At 46.8% G+C, this 21213-nt stretch overlaps 1 protein-coding gene across 8 annotated transcripts in view; it reads left to right on the top strand.

The window, feature by feature from the left end:
* Positions 1 to 21213, top strand: part of CNOT3 (CCR4-NOT transcription complex subunit 3) — a 1075180-nt gene that overhangs the window by 278261 nt on the left and 775706 nt on the right. The window lies entirely within an intron of this gene.

Raw genomic sequence — 21213 nt, 5'->3', positions numbered from 1 at the left:
ACTTTAATAACATGAGCTGGATCTCAGCTTTCCTTTGAGACATGGCTTCGCCAATACTTTCTGGATCATCCCCTGTACGGATGAAACGATATATTCTGTCTAGATCTTCTTTCATATTCGGTAGGGTGTCCAAATACCCGGTCACCCGTCTTACACGGATGGAATATATAACTGTACTATCATCACCTGCAACTGGATCATAGCGGCATTCAGTAAGAGCTCGTCGGATATCTGCAACGGACTTATATTTGGGCGTACGCTGTAACGCACTTTCATGTAACTCGACTAACGTTACACGTTGGTGTGGCGGCGGGGTACCAGGAGGACCTCCTCCTGCGGCCCCTAAACTAGAATCGTCGACCGATACTCTTCGTGCTGGCGCGGCGGGAAATTGTAATGTGGGCTGGACCGGGGGTACCGTAGCAGGTACTCCGGTGACTGGAGGAGCAGGATTTACATTATTTACAGGAGCTGGCGGAACAAGATTTGCATATTCTGGGACTGTGTCGTCCAAATAGGACGAAATAAAAATATCAGCTGCGGTCGGTTTGTGACGTAGCTTGATCGGAACTAAGGGTGGCGGAAAATTACTGAATGCCTCCGGGGTTGCTTTTGGCAAGCCCTCGGCAAGAAGAGGATACATACCCTTAATGAGGGCATTCCTCTGTCTGTCCGACTGTTCGGTTTTAACTCGTTCACCTATCTCGATTAATTCCCTTTCTTGGGCTCGTTCTAAGGATTCTCTACTTAGTTCTGACTTTCTGATTTCTTTTTCGGTTCTTTTATGAGATTCTTTGCGCCATAACTCGATGGCATCTTTCTGTGACTGTCTGGCTTTCTTTTTCCATAATGCTTCTTCTACTCGCATGATGCACTCGGCATCCCACGTACCTGATACGGGCCATCTATACTTTTCTTCTAACTCTTTAGTGTACTCCACCCATAAATCTAGATATAATATGGCACTTATGCCATGCTTCTGATACATAAAATGACCTGGACTGTCCCTAGGCGGGACAGGAACTGCTGCTTCTAACAGACCTTTTCTAGTTTTCAACTGGCGTAGTTTAGAAAATAGCGGCATGACTGAACTGTAATCTAGACACAATACAATACACAATGAACACGATAATTACACCACTTTCATACCACGACATTAAAAATACATGAAGAACATTTAAAATAACAGTTCGAACAGAATACTACCTGGAATACTGAAAACAGAATACATGAATTTCTCGAGAACAGAACTGACTAGAACAGAAACTAGATGCACTGCTAAAACAGTACGAAACTTACCGGTCTCATAAAGAGACACGTCAGGACCCGCATCCACCGAAGTGGACACTTCGTTTTGGGATCTGTGTACCACCAAACCCCACGGACCAGAGTCAATTAGATTGACCCTGTCTAGATACTACCCCAGCAACGGTACTCACCGGGCAGCAAGAACGGAAGGCCTCGGACTGGACTGGACTGCTTCGACGCCGGACGGACGAACTTCGGACTTCTGTTACGGGTGGGCCTCCGGATACCTCGGACCTTGGACTCTCGGCTTGGGCTCTGGTCGGGACTCGCCGCGTTCCTCCACCGCCTCGTCTGGATGCTGGACCGCCACCTCCGTCTCCTCCGTGGGCCTGAGGGATACTTGGAGCAGAAATATCTGCCGGTGCACGGTATGGTTCCGTCACGGCTGCAGAGGGTCAGGGGGCCGGCGTGGCTTCACCGGCGCGTGGGGAAAGGGCAAGTCCCTATTCGGGCGCCATTATGTGGTATATAAATAAATAATACCGGATCTAGGTTTGACTGGACATAGCAATAACAGATAGCTCAATAAATAAGAGTCAAGATTCGAGGTAGTAGGAGTTTGCAGGTTTAATACAGCATAAAGGACAGGAACAGGACAACCTGCACGGGAACAGGATGGCAGGGCCTTGCAGGGGGGACAGGATTGGACTGGCGTATAGGCGTAACATTTAATAACAGTACACAAGCATATATACTAAAACAGTTGCATTACAGTGAATACAGTAGGCGGAGCAGTGGGTGTGGTCAATAGCAGTCGCGAAAGATAAGGGTGAAAGTGGGTGTAACAAGAGGCGTATACATGGACATGTGATGTAAACGTAACAGAATACGTCATAAATGGGGCGGAAACATGGAGGGGGCTACCTAAGGAGCCGGGACCTCTGACCTAATGGTGCGCGCAAACTGACAATGACGTGTTACTAGGAGAAGCTGGGGGCTATGAACTCTGCGCTAGGAGTAGAGACTGAAGTCTGGAGAGTCAGGGCGACATGTACCTAAACCCTATCTAGTATCTAATGTTTAGAGGACATGTTGATATAAACTAAGAGTCAGGAGGGGAGAGGCTAACAGACTCAAAGACTGGAGCATGCATTATTCTACATGTAGTGCGTGTTGAAGAATATTAAATGACCATTAATACAGTATTTCTCTTACATGGAGACGTAAAGGCTAGACAATGACGGAAACTATTGATGCGATTCAGTAGCTTAGGAATGCAGAGAAGGAGGGCTGGACTGATAACTAGAATCATAACATACTCTTGGCAGACTCGTGGGCAGAGCCAGGCCGAGCCGGGCACTGCGAGGCAGGAAGTAAGTGAAGGGTCGAGGATACAGGTGGGGGCTGTATCGCTCCTCAGCGAGGGTTCAGGAGACAGGAGCTGAATCTGGTGTCCGGGCCCTTTTGAGGCCTAGAAACGGGGACTTTTCAATGAAATAACGTGCACACTGAGAAACGTGGCAACGTAACTTTACATAGGCCTAATACTCGTAGCTTTCACGAGAACTGGAAACTAGCATACTAGGGATGGACACAACTGTAATTGCGTCTTTAATCAAACATGGGGGATACATATGCATATTAATCATGCACACATAACATAAGATGGGGGACACGTAGGGACACAGAACATGGCAAAATTTACTTTTCCACAATGCAACCAAGCAACTTCAATTTCTTCTCTCAATCTGACACAACATCAAATCTAAAACAAACTGTAGTACAAATCCACACGACGGACCCAACAAAAACAACAACCAGAACCAAATGGAATAAGCAACAGTAACTTAATTAACACCAGGACCACTAAAGACCAAGAACTAAATGACAAATTAGAAAAGTCAAGGGACCTAGACCTAGAAAATGTAGCAAACCTGGCACCACCAATCAAAAAGCAGAACTATGGGATTCCACCAAATATACTGATATTGACAACATACAAATACAATACTCAACACTTTTACACTCACAGGCAGGTAAAGGGGCCCACCCTGTCTCCAGAAGTTTCGGAAATCTTTAAAGACCTTCCTTTTCCCAAGAGACATATGAGTTCCGTTTCCGAGGATCTTGGAAGCTAGCTGTGTGTATCAGCGCTGGGACGCTCTTGGGCAGCCATGCGCTTAAGAAATCTAATTCCATTCCCTCCAACAAATCTGCCCAACTCCCCCAGATTACGGCAAGCAGAGAACCTGAGATAGTCACGCTAACACCCCGTCAGCAAGAATCACCCGAAAAAGGCACAACAATTAAACCTAAACAGCACCCCCTAAAGACATAGGAATTCTACCCTCCAGTTAATATCCAAATCTCAGAACAATTAGGACCAATTTCAATGGCCCACTCAAGCGCCTACCAGGCGAGTTTAAACAACATAGTACAAAGAGTAGACCAAAAGCCCAATGCCCTCAGCATGCAAATCACCAGCGGTTCTCCTCAACACCGGCCAACCACCCAAGAGAACAAAGTACGAACAATTGAAGAGAACATCTCGCCAGGTCACAGTCAGGTGACCACCCACAACAGCCACCATAACTCCAACTGCGACATGTCCATCCTAGCTTCTCAAGAATGGGAAGAGCTAGTGGCTTCATATAGCAATTACGTACAAAACAAAACAAACCGAACAAAAAGAACCTAGTGATAAAAGCAAATCGACCAAAGACACATTGTGGGGAACCGTACTAAGTACGATGCAATACTCAACAGCAGCACTACAATATCAATCCAGTAAAATGGATTTACAACTGACAGTGCTTCAAACCTTGGCAGATTTCACTTCTGCAATTGACAGGAAGCTGGCCGACCTAAATGGATTGATAAAGAGAGGGCAAGAAGCAGCCCTAAACGACAAATTACTTCAGCAAGAATGTACCTGTGCCCCAATCAAACTATCCATGCTACCAGCACTACTGGGTGAGTTACTATCTATTGCTGCAACAACTGTAACCCAACAGCAGAAAGCCCGGACTTATCTACAAAGGGCGGAATAAAAACCTGAACCCCAACAGATTGAGAAGTTGTCTTCAATTAGGACTGATGAAACCGGAGCGAGCGGGGTCTTGCAATATCTCGACACAGCTACCCCAGAAAAAGTAGTAATGGAATCATCTGAATCCAGTAATAAAATTACACCAGTGAATATCCGTCGTAGGAACAAAAGGAAGAGGAGGAAAAAGAAAACCACCTTTCAGGCCCAACATCTGATTAATTGGTTACCACGGCAACCAGTGGATACGAATATCAAAGCTACAACTAATCAAAGTCCCCAATTTCATTGGAAGAAGGCGCAAAATGCGATTCTATAAAATGTCAAAACACGCTACGAGGCCACTCGCAATCTTTACCAAGCAAATAGAGGCTAGTGCGCAAGTAATTGGAAAAAATAATCCCAGCAGTCAACTAGAAATATCCCCAAAATTTAAAGCCATCGGGAGTCTACATACATAAGAGTCCCAGCCAAGTCACCACAGGTGCGCAACCCACAAACGGAAAACGAGAGACTAATAACACCAGCGTTCACGAACAGAGAGTCACGTCACTTATTAAGGAAAAACTCACCGCTAACTAAAGTTACGGGAGAAAAAGCTTGGGATCGCCAAAGCCAATTACCAACCATTGATGACAGCATTGATGGTAAAACCAACATCCCTGACATCTTTAGCTTACATCAGTTCAGAAGCGTTACTAGTCACTTTCCTGAGCCTTCGACCCAGGAATCTGCCCAAGAGGAGGAGTCTGTCATCTTTGCCCCTATACAAGTCGTGAGGCCGTGCAGACATTTTACATAGAGGGAACATATTACGGCTCCTGCAAGCCATCCCAAAGTTAGCCAACATTTATACTTCCGATCTACGGTACGTTGAGTTTTTACCAAATAACGGCCTGCCAAACTCCGAAGCCTCCAAAACTAGATGGAAAACACTGGAGATAGCTAGTAGAATCATTCAAGAAAGCAAAAGATTTCAAAGCTGGAGGATCACTCTAAAACCAGCATTAAAACCACAATACCCAGCTCAATTTCTAACCACACAGTCTACCCAGATCATCTACTTCAGTCCTAAGGGGAGCAAGGGGCCGCTTCCCAACAGCCGGCCAATCCCCGCCAAAGGAATCTTTGTCTACGAACGGAAGGTAGGGGCTACAACGTACAATTCTTTTAGCACATCCAAATTGACGTAAGACTCCGCCCCCATCACACCTTCGATTGGGCTCCAATGAAGTTAAAATCTGCACCTGGAATATTAACGGCTTAAACTCCAAACTAAGCCACCACGATTTCTCGAACGATCTTAAAACTTTCGGCATCATTTTACTCCAGGAGACCTGGGAAGACAAATCCTTCGATCTACAGGGCTACACTTCCAGCTTTATCCCGGCTACTAAGTGATCCATATTCAGACGCTGTTCGGGGGGTTTTCTCCTCTTCTCTTTAACAAAAATTGGAGAAATGTACCTTATAAAAACTTACATCACCCCTCCAAGTTGTATTCAGGCTTCAATGGTTAAGTTGTTTCTTAACCAGACAGCACAGAAGGTAATACTGATAAACATCTACTTACATCCTAAACACAAATTACAAACATCCAAGGAAATGATCAAAGAAGTTACAAGAATTATGGAAGAAGAGGACACAGACAATATTATTTTGGCAGGAGACTTTCATATGCACCTTTTAGGGAACGGCCAGTAAGACTATCTCACGCAAGACCTGACTGGTACGTGGGGAATCCCGATTCAAGGCCCCTTTGAAGGAAACCAAACCAACAAGGGGTTCAAGCTACCTTCTTTCAGAATTAGAGCACGTGAACCTGAGGGCAGTTAACGGCCGCTTCAAGGGAGATAATCCCCCGGCACTTGCATTCCACTCAGCCAAGTCATCTTCCTACCTTGACTTTACATTCACTACATTATCTATGTTTAACAAGATAGCCTCATTCCAAATAGGCAACAACACACTTAACAACACACTTAGCGATCACATGCCACAAGAAATGAAACTTCAAGCTGCGTCTACATTATTCCTGGAGGCCGACAAATCCATAATTTCGGTAGAAAAAACAAACCTCAAACGTATAAGGTGCAACTCAATAAACATAGAAACAGTAGCAGTTACAGCAAAAGAAGTATTTAAGCAAGTACAGGATAACTTAAGTCAACTGTTGGAAAATTGGGAAAAATTCATCTGTACCCTTGGCAACAAATTTCCTACCAAAATAGGCCCAAAACGAAAGAACGCAAACGATCCCCCAATGACGATAGTAAAGAGCCCAGTCTCTAAGAAATTGAAACTAACAATAAACCAATTATTATGACAACTCCGGAGAACACCAGGAAATCAAAGTTTGCAGCAGTCTCTTTGTGATTCAAAGGCCCTTTTTAAGAGCTGAAGATGGAACAGGAAAACGACCATGAACAATGAATTTTGGGCTAAACTTCTTTACGATGCTAAACAGAAAAATAGCGTAAAATTTTGTCATTCCATAAATAAATTACATCGGCCAAATCGCCATGGAATCAACTCTCACATTTCTGAAGAGGCCTGGATAGACTTCCTCTTTAACCATTTTAATGACTCATACCAAATAGTTACACACCCCAATCATCTAGGAACTGAGAGCTCCAGTAGGGCCGCAAAGGAGCCAACACTACTCTGCCTATCTTCTTCTGAGGATAGCGAAAGAATAGTGCTAAACCAACAACAACGGGTAACATCTATAACCTCTGCAAAAAATGACATACGGAGACTAGGGGAGGGGCACACCACCCAACCAGCCCAGCAGATAAAGAAACAAATAGCAAGGGGCCGACTGGCTGTAGTCCCCAGCCCCAATGGCATTCCACCAATGCTGCTCAAAAACGACCCGGACTTCTGGAGCAATGCACTTGAACTGTTTTTAAGTATGCAGTCAGAAACGCTATAAGTCCTGAGTCAAGGAGAGGCTCAATTATAAGCCTAATAACCCTGATTGACATCGAGGCCAACTACTTCGCAGGGCTCCTCCTAAACGACCTAACCATCTGGGCTGAAGAGAATCACATAATACCGCTAACACAAACTGGATTCCGGGAAGGGCAAGGCACAATAACAAACATAACGCCCCTCACCCTTCTTAGCAGACTTACCGGGGAAGCTGAATAGCTGCGCATCCCACGCACCAAAACTAGGAAATTCCACTCTGTCAAACCTGCTATATGCGGATGACCTAGTTTTGATAAGTAGGACCCCAATTGGTCTCCAGCATTTACTGAATGTTACTTATAAATTTTCTCAGGAAAACGCTCTATAAATAAACTTCAATAAAACAAAAATTATGGCAGTTAATTACCGCAAACAAACACCTTAATTGGTTTCTCGACTGTCATCGTTTGGAACATGGAGTAAGCTACAAATACCTAGGGGTAATACTGGACCAAAATAACTCCTCAAAACCACAAATAGAATCCTTGCAGAGAAAGGGTGTAATGACCTACCTAGCCATAAAGCCCCTAAAGAAGCTTTTACCGGATTTGACGTTTGACCCTTTGCTAAGGGTTCTTTAAGCGAAACTTCAGCCAACAATTACTTATGGGAGCGAAGCACTGAAGGGAAAAGACGCAACAACTCTTGACAATATAATATCCAACTCATACCGAGCAATCTTTCAACTCCCCAGAATGGTCTCCCCGGCCCAAAAACGATTGGAATTTGGGCTACAAAAACAGTCACTGGAACGTATGGGAGCATATGCAAAATGTTGGCATCAAATAAAGGCGATGAAAAAGGAACCCAAAATGACCAACTTTGGACAGAACTTTCCCACCCAGGAAAATCACCGGCTGGTCTATATCTCCAGGAATCTATTACACACCTAGGTTTAACAGAGCTGTGGGATGTCCCAGTGAATCATCTTACATAAAAAAAAACTGTGACAAAGGTAACTAGTTTACTATCCGCAATAGAGGACAAAAAAACATTCGTCAAACGATCGCACGGCTGGATGGTCTTCCACACGTACAAAATGCTAAAACCCCAGCTCTACCTGAAAACGGGATTAAAAATGAATATCAAGGAAACACTCCTAAGGCTCCGACTGGGGGTTGGCCCCTTTAATCAATTTATGCCACCTTGGGAGAGAAAGGGAGGAGTCCAGCCTTGTCGTTTATGCGACAGCGGTGTTGAAGACGCAATTCACGTCATATGCACCTGTAATATGTTAAGACATAAGGCTCACTCGGCTAAAGCCAGCGTTCAAACAGTACGGAGTCAGATCGTGCAGACAAGCGGTAATGTTGTGTTTTAACCATGAGCTGGTCCAGCTAATTTGACGGCTAATTAAATACCTCAACATAACTGCAAAAAAGGCTGAAGTACCTGACCAAGCAGCCCAACAATTATTTACTCCAAGAACCTATTTTTAACTTTACAATGAACAGCCACAGTCGAAATAACACTTACAATCAACACGACTAACATGCAGAATGTTTTAATAAATTGTGCACTTTTTTAACGTGATGTAAAATCTTATAAGTCATTCTAATTATGGTTGCTGATAAAAAGTTGGGAATTTTTATAACTATTTCATCAAAAACTGTAAGATATTTTACTCTTTTGTATATGCAATGGTTTTAATTAATCAAGCATAATAAATAAACTTTCAAACTCGCTTGATGCTTCAGTACAAAACATAATTTGCTATCTATTACATCTACAGCGTACCAATAGCTGCATATCTACAGAACAGACAACATCTATCTCTTTTTAGATTGCCTACTAACACATTTATGGAGGGACTTAAATGAATCATTCCCCCAAGTATTCCACCTGCTCCAGTGTGGAATCTGAACATTGTCCTTACCAGACTAATGGGTCCAACTTTTGAGCCATTGCATAGATGTGAACTGCAATTTTTCACTTGGAATGTAGCTTTCCTCATAGGTATCACATCGCTGAGGAGAGTGGGTGAGCTTCAGGCACTAACCATAGAAGAACCCTTTTTACAAATACATCAAAATAAAGTGGTTCTTCGGACCAACCCAAAGTTCCTACCTAAAGTAATGTCTCTATTTATTATCAGCCAATCTGTTGAGTTGCCTGTGTTCTTCCCTCAACCAGATTCTGTGGCAGAACGTGCTCTTCACACCTTAGATGTGAAAAGAGCATTACTCTACTACATTGCTTACTTTCTGTAAGACCAAGCAACTATTAGTTGCTTTTGCTACACCACAAAAAGGCAATCCTATATCAAAATTTGGTATTGCACGGTGGATAGTCCAGTACATTCAAACATGCTATATTAAAGCAAAACGCCCATTAACAATCCCCCCTAGAGCGCATTCCACTCGCAAACTTGGGGCCTCTACGGCATTTTTAGGAAATATACCCATAGATGACATTTGCAAAGCTGCAACATGATCTACACTACACACATTTACGAAATTTTGTAGATGTCTTAGCTAGCCAGCAAGCTAGGGTGAGCCAAGCAGTTTTACGTACACTATTTCAAACCGCTGCAACATCTACAGGTTAGTTACCGGTTTGGGAGATAACTGCTATGTTCGAGGCATGTGGGCTGCTGAATTCATATCTTAGCATAGATCGCCGCCTAGTGTTGGGTCCGGATGTGTGCACCTTGTTGTCCTGGAAGAGTCTTCGAAGTATCACGAGGTAGGTGACTCCTCCCCTGGACTACAGTGCGCATGGGCATCTTCTCCATCCTCAGATTGTTTTTTTTCCGCCATTGGGTTCGGATGCTATTCCACAACTCCAACTTCGGAACCAAAACTTTTCAACTTTCTAAGGCCAAAAGGCCTTCTACCTCGACGGTATTGTTCTCAATCGGTACACCCTGACTCGATCATACTTTCCATCTCAATCCGGTCGTCGACGCGGGCCGCTGGGCTTTTTCGTCGCCACGTGGGCCGGCTGCCGATGGGAAGGACCCTGTTTAAAAGGTGCCCACAATGTCACTCCAAATTCCCTCATACTGATAAACATACATTATGCAACAAGTGCCTCTCTCCCGAGCACAACGAGAAAAACTGTCCAGCTTGTGCTCAGTTCCGGTCGAAGAAAACTATCCGGAAGGGCCGCTAGTCAAGAAATGCAGCGGCAGGCACCGGAACCGGAGAACATGTTCGAAGACGAACATGACCTCCCAGAAGCGGCGGCCTCCGACCTAGAAATTGTCACCGTAGAAGAACAGTCGGACTCCGATGACCAGATCACATCGGGGCAAACCGTGAGTACCACGCCCCCAACCCCGCTTCCATCTCAAGACAAGGCTCCGGTTGAAGCATCACCTATAGGCCTTAGCCGAGATCGACTAACTCCTTTAGAGGCCCCGCCTTCTGGCTCGGCTCCGAAGACCAAACCCAAGCCTTCAGATACCCCGGGAACGAGTGGCACTCTTCCCAAAAAGGCAGCTGAACCGGAGAAGGTTCTCGAGCCGAAGAAACTGGTTGATACAAAAAAGGGCGCTGAAACAAAAAAGGTCGTCAATCCCAAAAGAATAGTCGACCTGACAACGGCCGCCGAGCCGAAAAAGGGTGTCGACTGACAAAAAACAGGTCACACTAAAAATCCTGTCGACCCGAAAAAAACCAGTTGATTCCACTAAAAAAACGGTCGATCCGAAAAAAAAAGGTTATCGACCCAAAAACATCGAAAAAGGTCGTCGAACCTGTGGTAAATAAATAAATAATACCTCTATTTTTGAATGAACAGATAGCTCAATAAATAAGAGTCAAGATTCGAGGTAGTAGGAGTTTGCAGGTTTAATACAGCGTAAAGGACAGGAACAGGACAACCTGCACGGACAAAATCTGGGATGGCTAGCTAGCACAACTTTAATAACAGTGCACAAGTATATATACTAAAACAATTGCATTACAGTGAATTACAGTAGGCGGAGCAGTGGGTGTGGTCAATAGCAGTCGCGAAAGATAAGGGTGAAAATAGGTGTAACAAGAGGCGTATACATAGACATGTGATGTAAACGTAACAGAGTATGTCATAAATGAGGCGGAAACATGGAGGGGGCTACCTAAGGAGCCGGGACCTCTGACCTAGAGGTGCGCGCAAACTGACAATGACGTGTTACTAGGAGAAGCTGGGGGCTATGAACTCTGTGCTAGGAGTAGAGACTGAAGTCTGGAGAGTCAGGGCGACATGTACCTAAACCCTATCTAGTATCTGATGTTTAGAGGACATGTTGATATAAACTAAGAGTCATCGGGGTAAAGGCTAACAGACTCTAAGACTGGAGCATGCATTATTCTACATGTAGTGCGTTGAAGAATATTAAATGACCATTAAATGCAGTATTTCTCCTACATGGAGACGTAAAAGCTAGACAATGACGGAAACTATTGATGCGATTCAGTAGCTTAGGAATGCAGAGAAGGAGGGCTGGACTGATAACTAGAATCATAACATACTCTTGGCAGACTCGTAGGCAGAGCCAGGCTGAACCGGGCACTGTGAGGCAGGAAGTAAGTGAAGGGTCGAGGATACAGGTGGGGGCTGTATCGCTCCTCAGCGAGGGCTCAGGAGACAGAAGCTGAATCTGGTGTCCGGGCCCTTTTGAGGCCTAGAAACGGGGACTTTATAATGAAATAACGTGCACACTGAGAAACGTGGCAACGTAACTTTACATAGGCCTAATACTCGTAGCTTTCACGAGAACTGGAAACTAGCATACTAGAGATGGACACAACTGTAATTGCGTCTTTAATCAAACATGGGGAATACATATGCATATTAATCATGCACACATAACATAAGATGGGGAACACGTAGGGACACAGAACATGGCAAAATTTACTTTTCCACAAACCAAAGAACGTCGCCGAATCAAAAAAGGCAGTACAGCCAACAAAAGACGCACACCCGAAAAAGGCCATAGAGCCGAAAAAAGCTCCACAGCCAAAGGCCCTCGAGCCAAAGACTCACCACAAACAAGCCACTAAGCCAAAAACATGAGCGCCAAAAACACGGACAGGTGAGGAAGAACTTTTCCATCCTGATCCAGTGAGTGAAGAACAGACTAAACTGTGTATTGACCCGGAAACAGCACGGGTAACAGTTTTACACAGGAAGAAGAGACCTTTGGACACCGACACTTCTTCCTCTGTTCCTCCAAAGAAGAAAGACTTTACAACATCCCCTTCAAGGCCTTTCACTCCTCCTCCTTTCTTTCGTAGCATGCCTTTTGTGCCTTACTCTCCTACATACGATGAGACAGAAAACATAGAGGAAGATCCTCAAGATAACTTTGTAGAACCTGAGGATCAGGATATACAAGATAACACATGGGGTGACCAGAATGATCCTTATGATACATACGAACCACAACCCATCCCTGACACCTCTACATATCCTACAAAGCCGTCGCCTACTGACGACACCATTGTCTTTAACCAACTAGTGGACAGGGCAGCTAAATATCATAATGTAGACATGCGCACTGACCCAATAGAAGAGGATTTCCTATTTGACACTTTTCCAACTTCTGAAAAAAGTGTACGTACACTTCCTATGTTAAAAGGGGTACTAAAACACGCACCAGACATATTTAAAGACCCAGCCAGAGCACGTGTCCTCAATCCCAGAATTGCTTATATTAAGTCACAATTGCCTTTAGACTCATTAGTTGTAGCAAACGCTCGAAAGCGAGCTAATTCACAAACAGGAGATGCTCCCCCGCCTGACAAGGAGTCAAAGATATTGGAAGCATCAGGCAAAGGAGTGGCATCCCAAGCAGCAAATACTTGGAGAATTGCAAACACACAGGCTCTATTAGCACGATACGATAGAGCACATTATGACCGGCTGGAGGGTTTACTACAACACCTGCTAGAACCTTTTAAACCTAAAGATGACAACCTTATACAAGAAGGCAAATTTATCACAAATGCTTCCGTTAAATGTGCACTTGACGCAGCTGACACAGCAGCCAGATCCATCAACACTAGCGTATTACTACGCCGGCATGCGTGGCTACGCGTTTCCGGATTTAAAAATGGAGTGCAAGCAACCATCCTCAACCAGCCAGTTAACCAAGATTTTTTGTTTGGCCCTGCAGTAGATACCATCTTAGAAAAGATGAAAAAAGTTACAGATACTGCTAAGTCTATGGACGCACTTCAGTTTCGACAATCTAGAAGTTCCTTTCGCCGCTCCTCCTTTCGAGGCTCAGGTAGAGGCAACACATCCCTAACTTCCTCTGCATTCAAAAGTAATACCCAGAGTACTTTTAATAACGGCTCCAACAGAGGAGCTTATAGAGGCAATAATAACAAAGGCAGAGGACGTGGCGGCAACAACGCCAGAGCCTCCACCGCCACCAAACAGTGACTTGCTCACACTTCCTCCAGACCACTCAACACCGGTCGGAGGCAGACTAACTCAATTCCTACCAGTCTGGAACGCAGTTACCACAGACAGGTGGGTGAGACAAATTATCCAGTATGGTTATTGCCTGGAACTCGCTTCTACTTCACCCAATATACCACCCAAACACCGTCCAATGTCCAAAGAACTCATCACGCTGTTACAACAAGAGGTGACATCCATGCTAGAAAAGGGAGCCATAGAGCCAGTCCCTTCTCAACACCAGGGGACAGGAGTATACTCCCTATAGTTCCTTATTCCCAAAAAAGACTGGTCCCTCAGACCAATATTGGACCTCAGACCTCTAAACCAATACATACTCTAAGAGCATTTCCATATGATCACTCTACAACAAGTACTCCCGTTACTCCAGCAAGGCGACTTCCTCGCTACATTAGACCTCAAAGATGCATATTTTCACATACCTATACATCCACCTCACAGGAAATACCTCAGGTTCACAATAGAAGGTCAACAATATCATTTCAAAGTTCTACCCTTCGGGGTCACTACAGCACCAAGAGTTTTCACAAACTGCCTAGCAGTGGTAGCAGCACACCTCAGAAGGCAACGCATCCATTTGTTCCCCTACCTGGACGATTGGCTCATAAAAGCCAACTCATACGCACAGTGTGCAAACCACACGTCTCAGACAATCTAGCTGCTACAAAGTCTTGGATTTTCAATAAATTACCCAAAATCACATCTGCAGCCCTCCCACATACAACAATATCTGGGAGCAACAATAGATACCTCAGTGGCTAAGGCATATCCAAATCCAGCCAGGATAGCCACCATGCAGTCTCTGATTCAAAAATTTCACCCACAACACTCATTGCCAGCTCGAGTGTTCATGCAGCTTATAGGCATGATGGCCGCCTGCATATTCATTGTCCCTCATACCCGACTTCAAATGCGTCCATTGCAGGAATGCTTAGCACGGCAGTGGAACCAAGCTCAAGGGCAACTAAAAGACCTAGTGTTGGTAGACAGTTGCACTTACAACTCTCTGCAGTGGTGGAACCCACAAAACCTTTCCAAGGGGCGACTGTTCCAAGAGCTGGTTCCACAGGTAGTACTAACAGCGGATGCATCACTGACAGGTTTGGGAGCTCACCTACTTCAATACACAGTCCAAGGGCTCTGGACAGTCAAACAAAAGACACTGCATATAAACCACTTAGAGTTGCTTGCAGTATTTCTAGCAATGAAAGCCTTCCAGAAATACTTGTACAACAAGGCTGTGTTAATCCAGACGGACAACATGACAGCCATGTACTACATCCAGAAACAGGGAGGGACACACTCTCCGCAGCTGTCTCACCTAGCACAGAGCATATGGAGGTGGGCAATTCCAAAAAACATCTTTCTCCTAGCAGAACACCTCCCAGAAATAGACAATCAGATGGCAGATCTACTAAGCAGACACAGACATCCGATACACAAATGGGAAATTCACCCTCAAGTCCTCCAACCATTCTCCGAAAGTGGGGGCATCCAGAGATAGATCTGTTTGCCACAAAAGAAAACGCAAAATGCCAGTCCTTTGCCGCCAGGTTTCCACACCCGTTGTCACAGGGCAATGCGATATGGATGTACTGGTCAGGCAGATTTGCGAACGCTTTTCCGCTAACACCACTGATTCCATTAGTGGCACGCAAACTAAAGCAACAGTCACTCACAATGATCCTGGTTGCTCCCACATGGGCAAGACAGCCATGGTACACAACGCTCCTAGAACTCTCAGTAGTTCCCCACCAAAGACTGCGCCTCTCGCCACAGCTATTAACTCAGAACCATGGAGAAATCGGGCACCCAGATCCCAATCAGATGAACCTAGCGATCTGGCTCCTGAGGCCTTAGAGTTCGGATATCTTAACTTGCCTCCAGACTGTATTAACATTATCAAGGAAGCAAGGCGTCCCACTACCAGAGCATGCTACGCAGCTAAATGGAAAAGATTTGTAATTTACTGCAATAATAACCAAATCAATCCATTAGATGCCTCCATCCAGAACATAATCTGTTACTTGTTACATCTGCAAATATGCAATCTAGCATACTCTTCTATAAGGCTACACCTTGCTGCTATAGCAGCATATCTACAACAGACAAGATGTCCCTGTTTAGAATACCACCTATCAAAGCTTTTATGGAAGGACTTAAAAGAATTATCCCTCCGAGATATCCACCTTCGCCAGTCTGGAACTTAACGTAGTACTTACCAGACTTATGGGGCCACCTTTCGAACTACTCCATTCATGCGAATTACAATTCTTAACATGGAAGGTGGGATTTTTTGTTGCCATTACCTCCCTCAGGCGAGTAAGTGAGCTACAGGCACTAACTATTCAAGAACCTTTCATGCAAATACATCACAATAAGGTAGTGCTCCGTACTAACACTAAGTTCATGCCAAAAGTTATATCAACGTTCCATATCAATCAGTCAATAGATTTGCCAGTTTTGCAGCGTGAATCTTTCTGGATTCACTATGCTGTGCATTATTCCGCGGTCTTGTGGTTGGGTCCGGATTCGTAGTCTTTTCTTTGTTTTTTTTTTTCTTAGCCCAGGTGGGCGTCGGCGTCACACCCCCTTGGGTGTATTTCCGGTGACGTCGGCATGCTTCCTGCGGAAGCTCCCACTCTTGGGCGCCATCTTCAGATTCTTTTTTTCCGCGGTCGGGTCTGGATCGTTCCCGTTTGGGCTCCAGACATTTTTGGAGAAAGAAGAAGGAAAATACAGAAAAGACGAGGAGAAGTCACCTGAAGACTCCAGGGGACTTCACCGACGAAAAACAAGCAAGGATAAGGCGTTTTCCATCGAGATCTTCGACGACCGTCGACGAACACGCGACCAGAGAGGCCCTGGACGCTAGAGGATGGACAACACGCCGTTCAAGTTCTGCCGTAACTGCCACCACAAGTACGCGCAGAAGGACCAGCACCCGGTATGCAACCTTTGCCTACCGGTGGACCACGAGAGCGGAGACTGCAACGCCTGTTCCGCCTTCACCCCGAAGACCCTTCGTGTGAGAGGCAGAGGGTAGCACACGCCGCCCTGCAGGGGAAGGCCCCGACTCCGTCACTCTACGAGCTGGGGATGTCCTCCGAGGAAGAAGACAACGCTGCCGCCGAAGACGACAGCTACACGGTCGTAGAGACCGATTACACGAAGACTTCTGACAAGGTAGGAGACTCTTCGGCCCCCAAGAACCCGAGAGACTCTGAGTCTAGAAAAATCGAGGGCAAGGCCCCGAAAGCGCCGACGCCAAAAAAGGCGGCGTCCGCGACTACTCCCAGGCCCAGCGGATCCTCCGAGAAGGAGTCCCCGGCGCCGAGAGCTGCTGATCAGCAGAAAACGTCGAAAATCGTCCCCGAAAAGGATCGATCGACGAGGGAGAAAGACCCGAAACTGACGACGACGACCAGAGACCCGAAATCCGGTTCGACGTCGAAAACTTCGACTCCGAGAGGCACGGCGACGAGCCATCCGTCGAAGAGAGCGGCCGACCCATCCGACGCGGAACACGCAGCCGAGATGGAAAAGAAAAGAAGGCGCCTCGAGGCAGAAATGGAGAACATCATGCAGCGGAAGAAAGATTTCGACGCAAAGATGAAAGCCTTCACGATCCCTCACAAGACCAAGCCACCAGTGATGGAGGTGGTCGAGGAGGAAGAAGAGATCGCCGAAGTCACCGAGCAAGACCAGGACGTCGAGGTGCTCGACGACCAGGAGGAGTACGAGAATCCCTACGAAGGTTACAGCTATGGGGAGGAAGATGAGGGCAGGACAGACACTGAGTCGGCACCCTCTGACCTTCAGGAGGTAGATTACATCGATGTCGACACCGACAGCCCGGAGGAGGTGGTCGACACCTACCCCTCGAGGCCCTCGCCGCCGGACGACATCGGGGCCTACAACTCGGTGATACAATCTGCCGCAGCAGCTTTCAAGCTCAAGCTCGACGAAGAGAAGCAGAAAGCAGACTTCCTTCTGGAAACATTACTCCCAACACAAACGAGGAGCCAGTTCCTTCCAATGCTCGAGAGCGTCTTGGCTCAGGGGAAGGAAGCTTTCAGGGAGCCCGCAACATGCAAGGCAGTAACTCCCAGAACTGAGAAGAAGTACAAGCATGCCACAAAGGACCCGGCCTACATTCAGGGCACGGTCTCCGCAGACTCCATTATCACGGCCACAGCAAGGAGGAGGGCTAACGTACCCACTACCTCGGGCCCACCACCGGATAAGGAGAGCAAAAGGATGGATCTGGTGGGCAGAAGGATCGAACGGAATGCCGCGACCCACTGGCGCATGGCTAATTCCAACGCCCTGATAAACAGGCACATGTACCAAATCATGGAGGGACTGGGGCAGTTGGTGAAGGACTTGCCCCAGGATGCCAGGCAAAAAGCCGAAAAGCTGATTGAAGAGGGGAAGAATGCGGCAAATTCTTGCCTTAAGACGGCCCTGGATGGGGCAGACACCGCCAGCAGGCTCATGATGATGGGCGTCACGGAAAGGAGGCACGCCTGGCTCAGGATATCCGGTTTCAAACCGGAGGTGCAACACAGCATCCTGAACACACCGTTCAACGGCAGCACGCTTTTCGGACCAACAGTTGATGAACAACTCAGCCAACTGAAGAAAGATAACGAAACAGCAAGATCCATGGGGGCATTGCAGTTCAGAGGGAACAAGAGGGGCACCCCGTCACGGAGGCCCGGCGGGAGAGGCGGAAACCAGCCAGGTACATCACACCAGGCTTTCCAGCAAACGCACCAGGCAGACTCGCAGACTCAGCAGGGTCATCAGAAGCAGCCCTGGCAGTACCAACAAAGAGGCCAGTCCTTTCGAGGGAGAAATGGACGGGGGCAAAATAGAAGAGGGGCCAGCAGCCCACCTCCAAGTGACTTCAAAAAAATCCGTGTGCCCGCCCACAAAAAAGAACCCAGGGGGCAGCACGTACAGATGGGTCAAGACAAACTAGACACCTACGACCACAGGACACCGGTGGGAGGAAGATTAAGATACCACCTCCAGGAGTGGAGAGAAATCACATCAGACAAATGGATCCTCAACATTATCCAATTCGGATACTGCATAGAGTTGGAGGGGAGGCCAACAAGCAAAAAACCAAAAAGGAAACCACTAGCAGGCAAACAGCTACAGTGCCTTCAGGAAGAAGCAAAAGAACTCCTGCAGAAGCAGGCCATAGAACGGGTACCCTTCGAGGAAAGAAACACAGGAGTATACTCAACGTACTTCCTGGTACCAAAAGTAGACGAGACAATGAGACCCATTCTCGATTTAAGATTCATGAACAAATTCATAAGAACGCAGAAATTCAAAATGACCTCCCTGCAAGAGGTGCTCCCACAATTGCAGATCGGGGACTTCATGGTCACTATAGACCTCAAAGACGCATACCTGCACATCCCAATGAACAGAAAGCACAAACACATGCTCAGGTTCACCGTCGGAGAAAGCCACTACCAGTTCACGACACTGGCCTTCGGTCTAAAATCGGCACCAAGAGTGTTCACAAAGTGCCTCGCAGCAGTCGCAGCGCACCTAAGAAGGCAAGGGATACACGTATACCCTTACCTGGACGACTGGCTGGTGAAAGCAAACTCATACCAGAAATGCAAGCTGCACGCACATACTGTGACCAGCACGCTCATAAACCTGGGGTTCTCCATCCATTGGAAGAAATCATCAATGGAGCCAGAACAAGTGAAGATCTTCCTGGGAGCACAGATCAACACCTTACAGGGCAAGGTGTTCCCCAGCGAGAAGAGGGCGAGGGCGCTGGTGAAGGAAACTCGCCTCTACCGGAAGGGACAAGCTCGGACAGTGAGGACTGCGAGCAAGATCATGGGGATGATGGCATCATGCATCCACCTGGTACCGAATGTACGACTCCACATGAGACCCATTCAAGAATGGCTACAGGAGCAATGGTCACAAGCTACAGGCAGTTGGGAGGATCTAGTGGTTGTAACGCACGAAGTGCAGAAGGAGATGACATGGTGGACCATGGAGAACATAGCAAGGGGAAAGCCTCTAACGCCCCCAACGCCAACAGTGACCATCACCACAGACGCATCCCTGAAGGGATGGGGCGCTCACATGGAGGAGCTCAAGGTGAGAGGACTGTGGACACCGACGGATGCCACAAAACACATCAATTACTTAGAGTTGAAGACAATCTTCCTTGCACTGAAAGCCTTCCAGACAAGACTGTACAATCACAAGGTGTTGATACAAACAGACAATACCACTGCGATGTTCTACATCAACAAGCAGGGGGGCACCCAGTCAGCCCCGCTTTCAACGCTAGCACAGGAGATATGGAGGTGGGCAATCCCTCTCAAGATAGACCTGCTGGCCATACACCTGCCAGGGAAGGACAACATACAAGCAGATTGGCTCAGCAGGCAGACTTCAGCATCCCACGAGTGGGAGCTCAATGCTCAGGAGACAAGGCACCTATTCGACAGATGGGGAACTCCATCGGTGGACCTGTTTGCCACACGCCAGAATGCAAAATGCCGAAACTTCGCATCCAGGCAGCCCGAGGAGGGGTCACTGGGGAATGCCCTATGGATAGATTGGTCAGGGACATTTGCCTACGCCTTTCCCCCGATACCACTGATGCACAGAGTACTGAGCAAGTGCAGAGCGAGCAACATGACACTGATACTGGTCGCACCACAGTGGGCGAGGCAGACATGGTACTCGCAGATCATGGAGATGACACAGTGTGCACCCCACAGATTCAGCAGGAGGAAAGACTTACTCTCCATGCAGAACGGAGAGGTGCTGCACCCAGAGCCAGAGAGCATGAGCCTAGTAGCGTGGCTCCTGAGGACATAGAGTTCGCACATTTAAGGTTGCCAGAAAGTACACTGAAGGTCCTGCGGGAGGCAAGAAGGCCTAGCACTCGGAAGTGCTATGGGGCGAAATGGAAGAGGTTCACAATATGGTGCAGACAAGAAAGGCTTCACAATAAAATGAAGAGGGACTCCACAGTGCTAAAGTACCTGACGCACTTGCTAGAGAAGAACCTTAGCTCATCCTCCTTGAGGGTTCACTTAGCAGCAATAGTCGCCTACACAAGGGGTGAAACGTGCAGGAGTTTCTTCACATCACAGGTGGTGAAGAGATTCCTAGAAGGGGCGAAAAGGATCGCACCGCCCAAGCGGGTGCCGCCACCGGCATGGAACTTGAACATAGTCCTAACGGAACTCATGAAAGAGCCCTTTGAACCGCTCCACAAGGCGTCCTTAAAGATGCTAACTATGAAAACAGCTTTCCTGGTTGCAATAACGTCCCTACGCAGAGTAAGCGAGCTTCAGGCTCTGACGCTACAAGAACCCTACATACAAATACATAATGACAGGGTTGTGATGAGGACTGACCCAAACTTCATGCCGAAGGTGGTATCTAAATTTCACATGAACCAGTCTATACAGATACCGAGTTTTTTCCAAAAACCAACAACTGCGGCAGAGCGAGCTCTGCACACCCTG

Source organism: Lissotriton helveticus, chromosome 7, assembly GCF_964261635.1.
Source record: "Lissotriton helveticus chromosome 7, aLisHel1.1, whole genome shotgun sequence".
Taxonomy (NCBI): Eukaryota; Metazoa; Chordata; class Amphibia; order Caudata; family Salamandridae; genus Lissotriton; species Lissotriton helveticus.
Note: the sequence above shows the minus strand (reverse complement) of the source record. Positions and strands in the feature narration are given on the sequence as shown.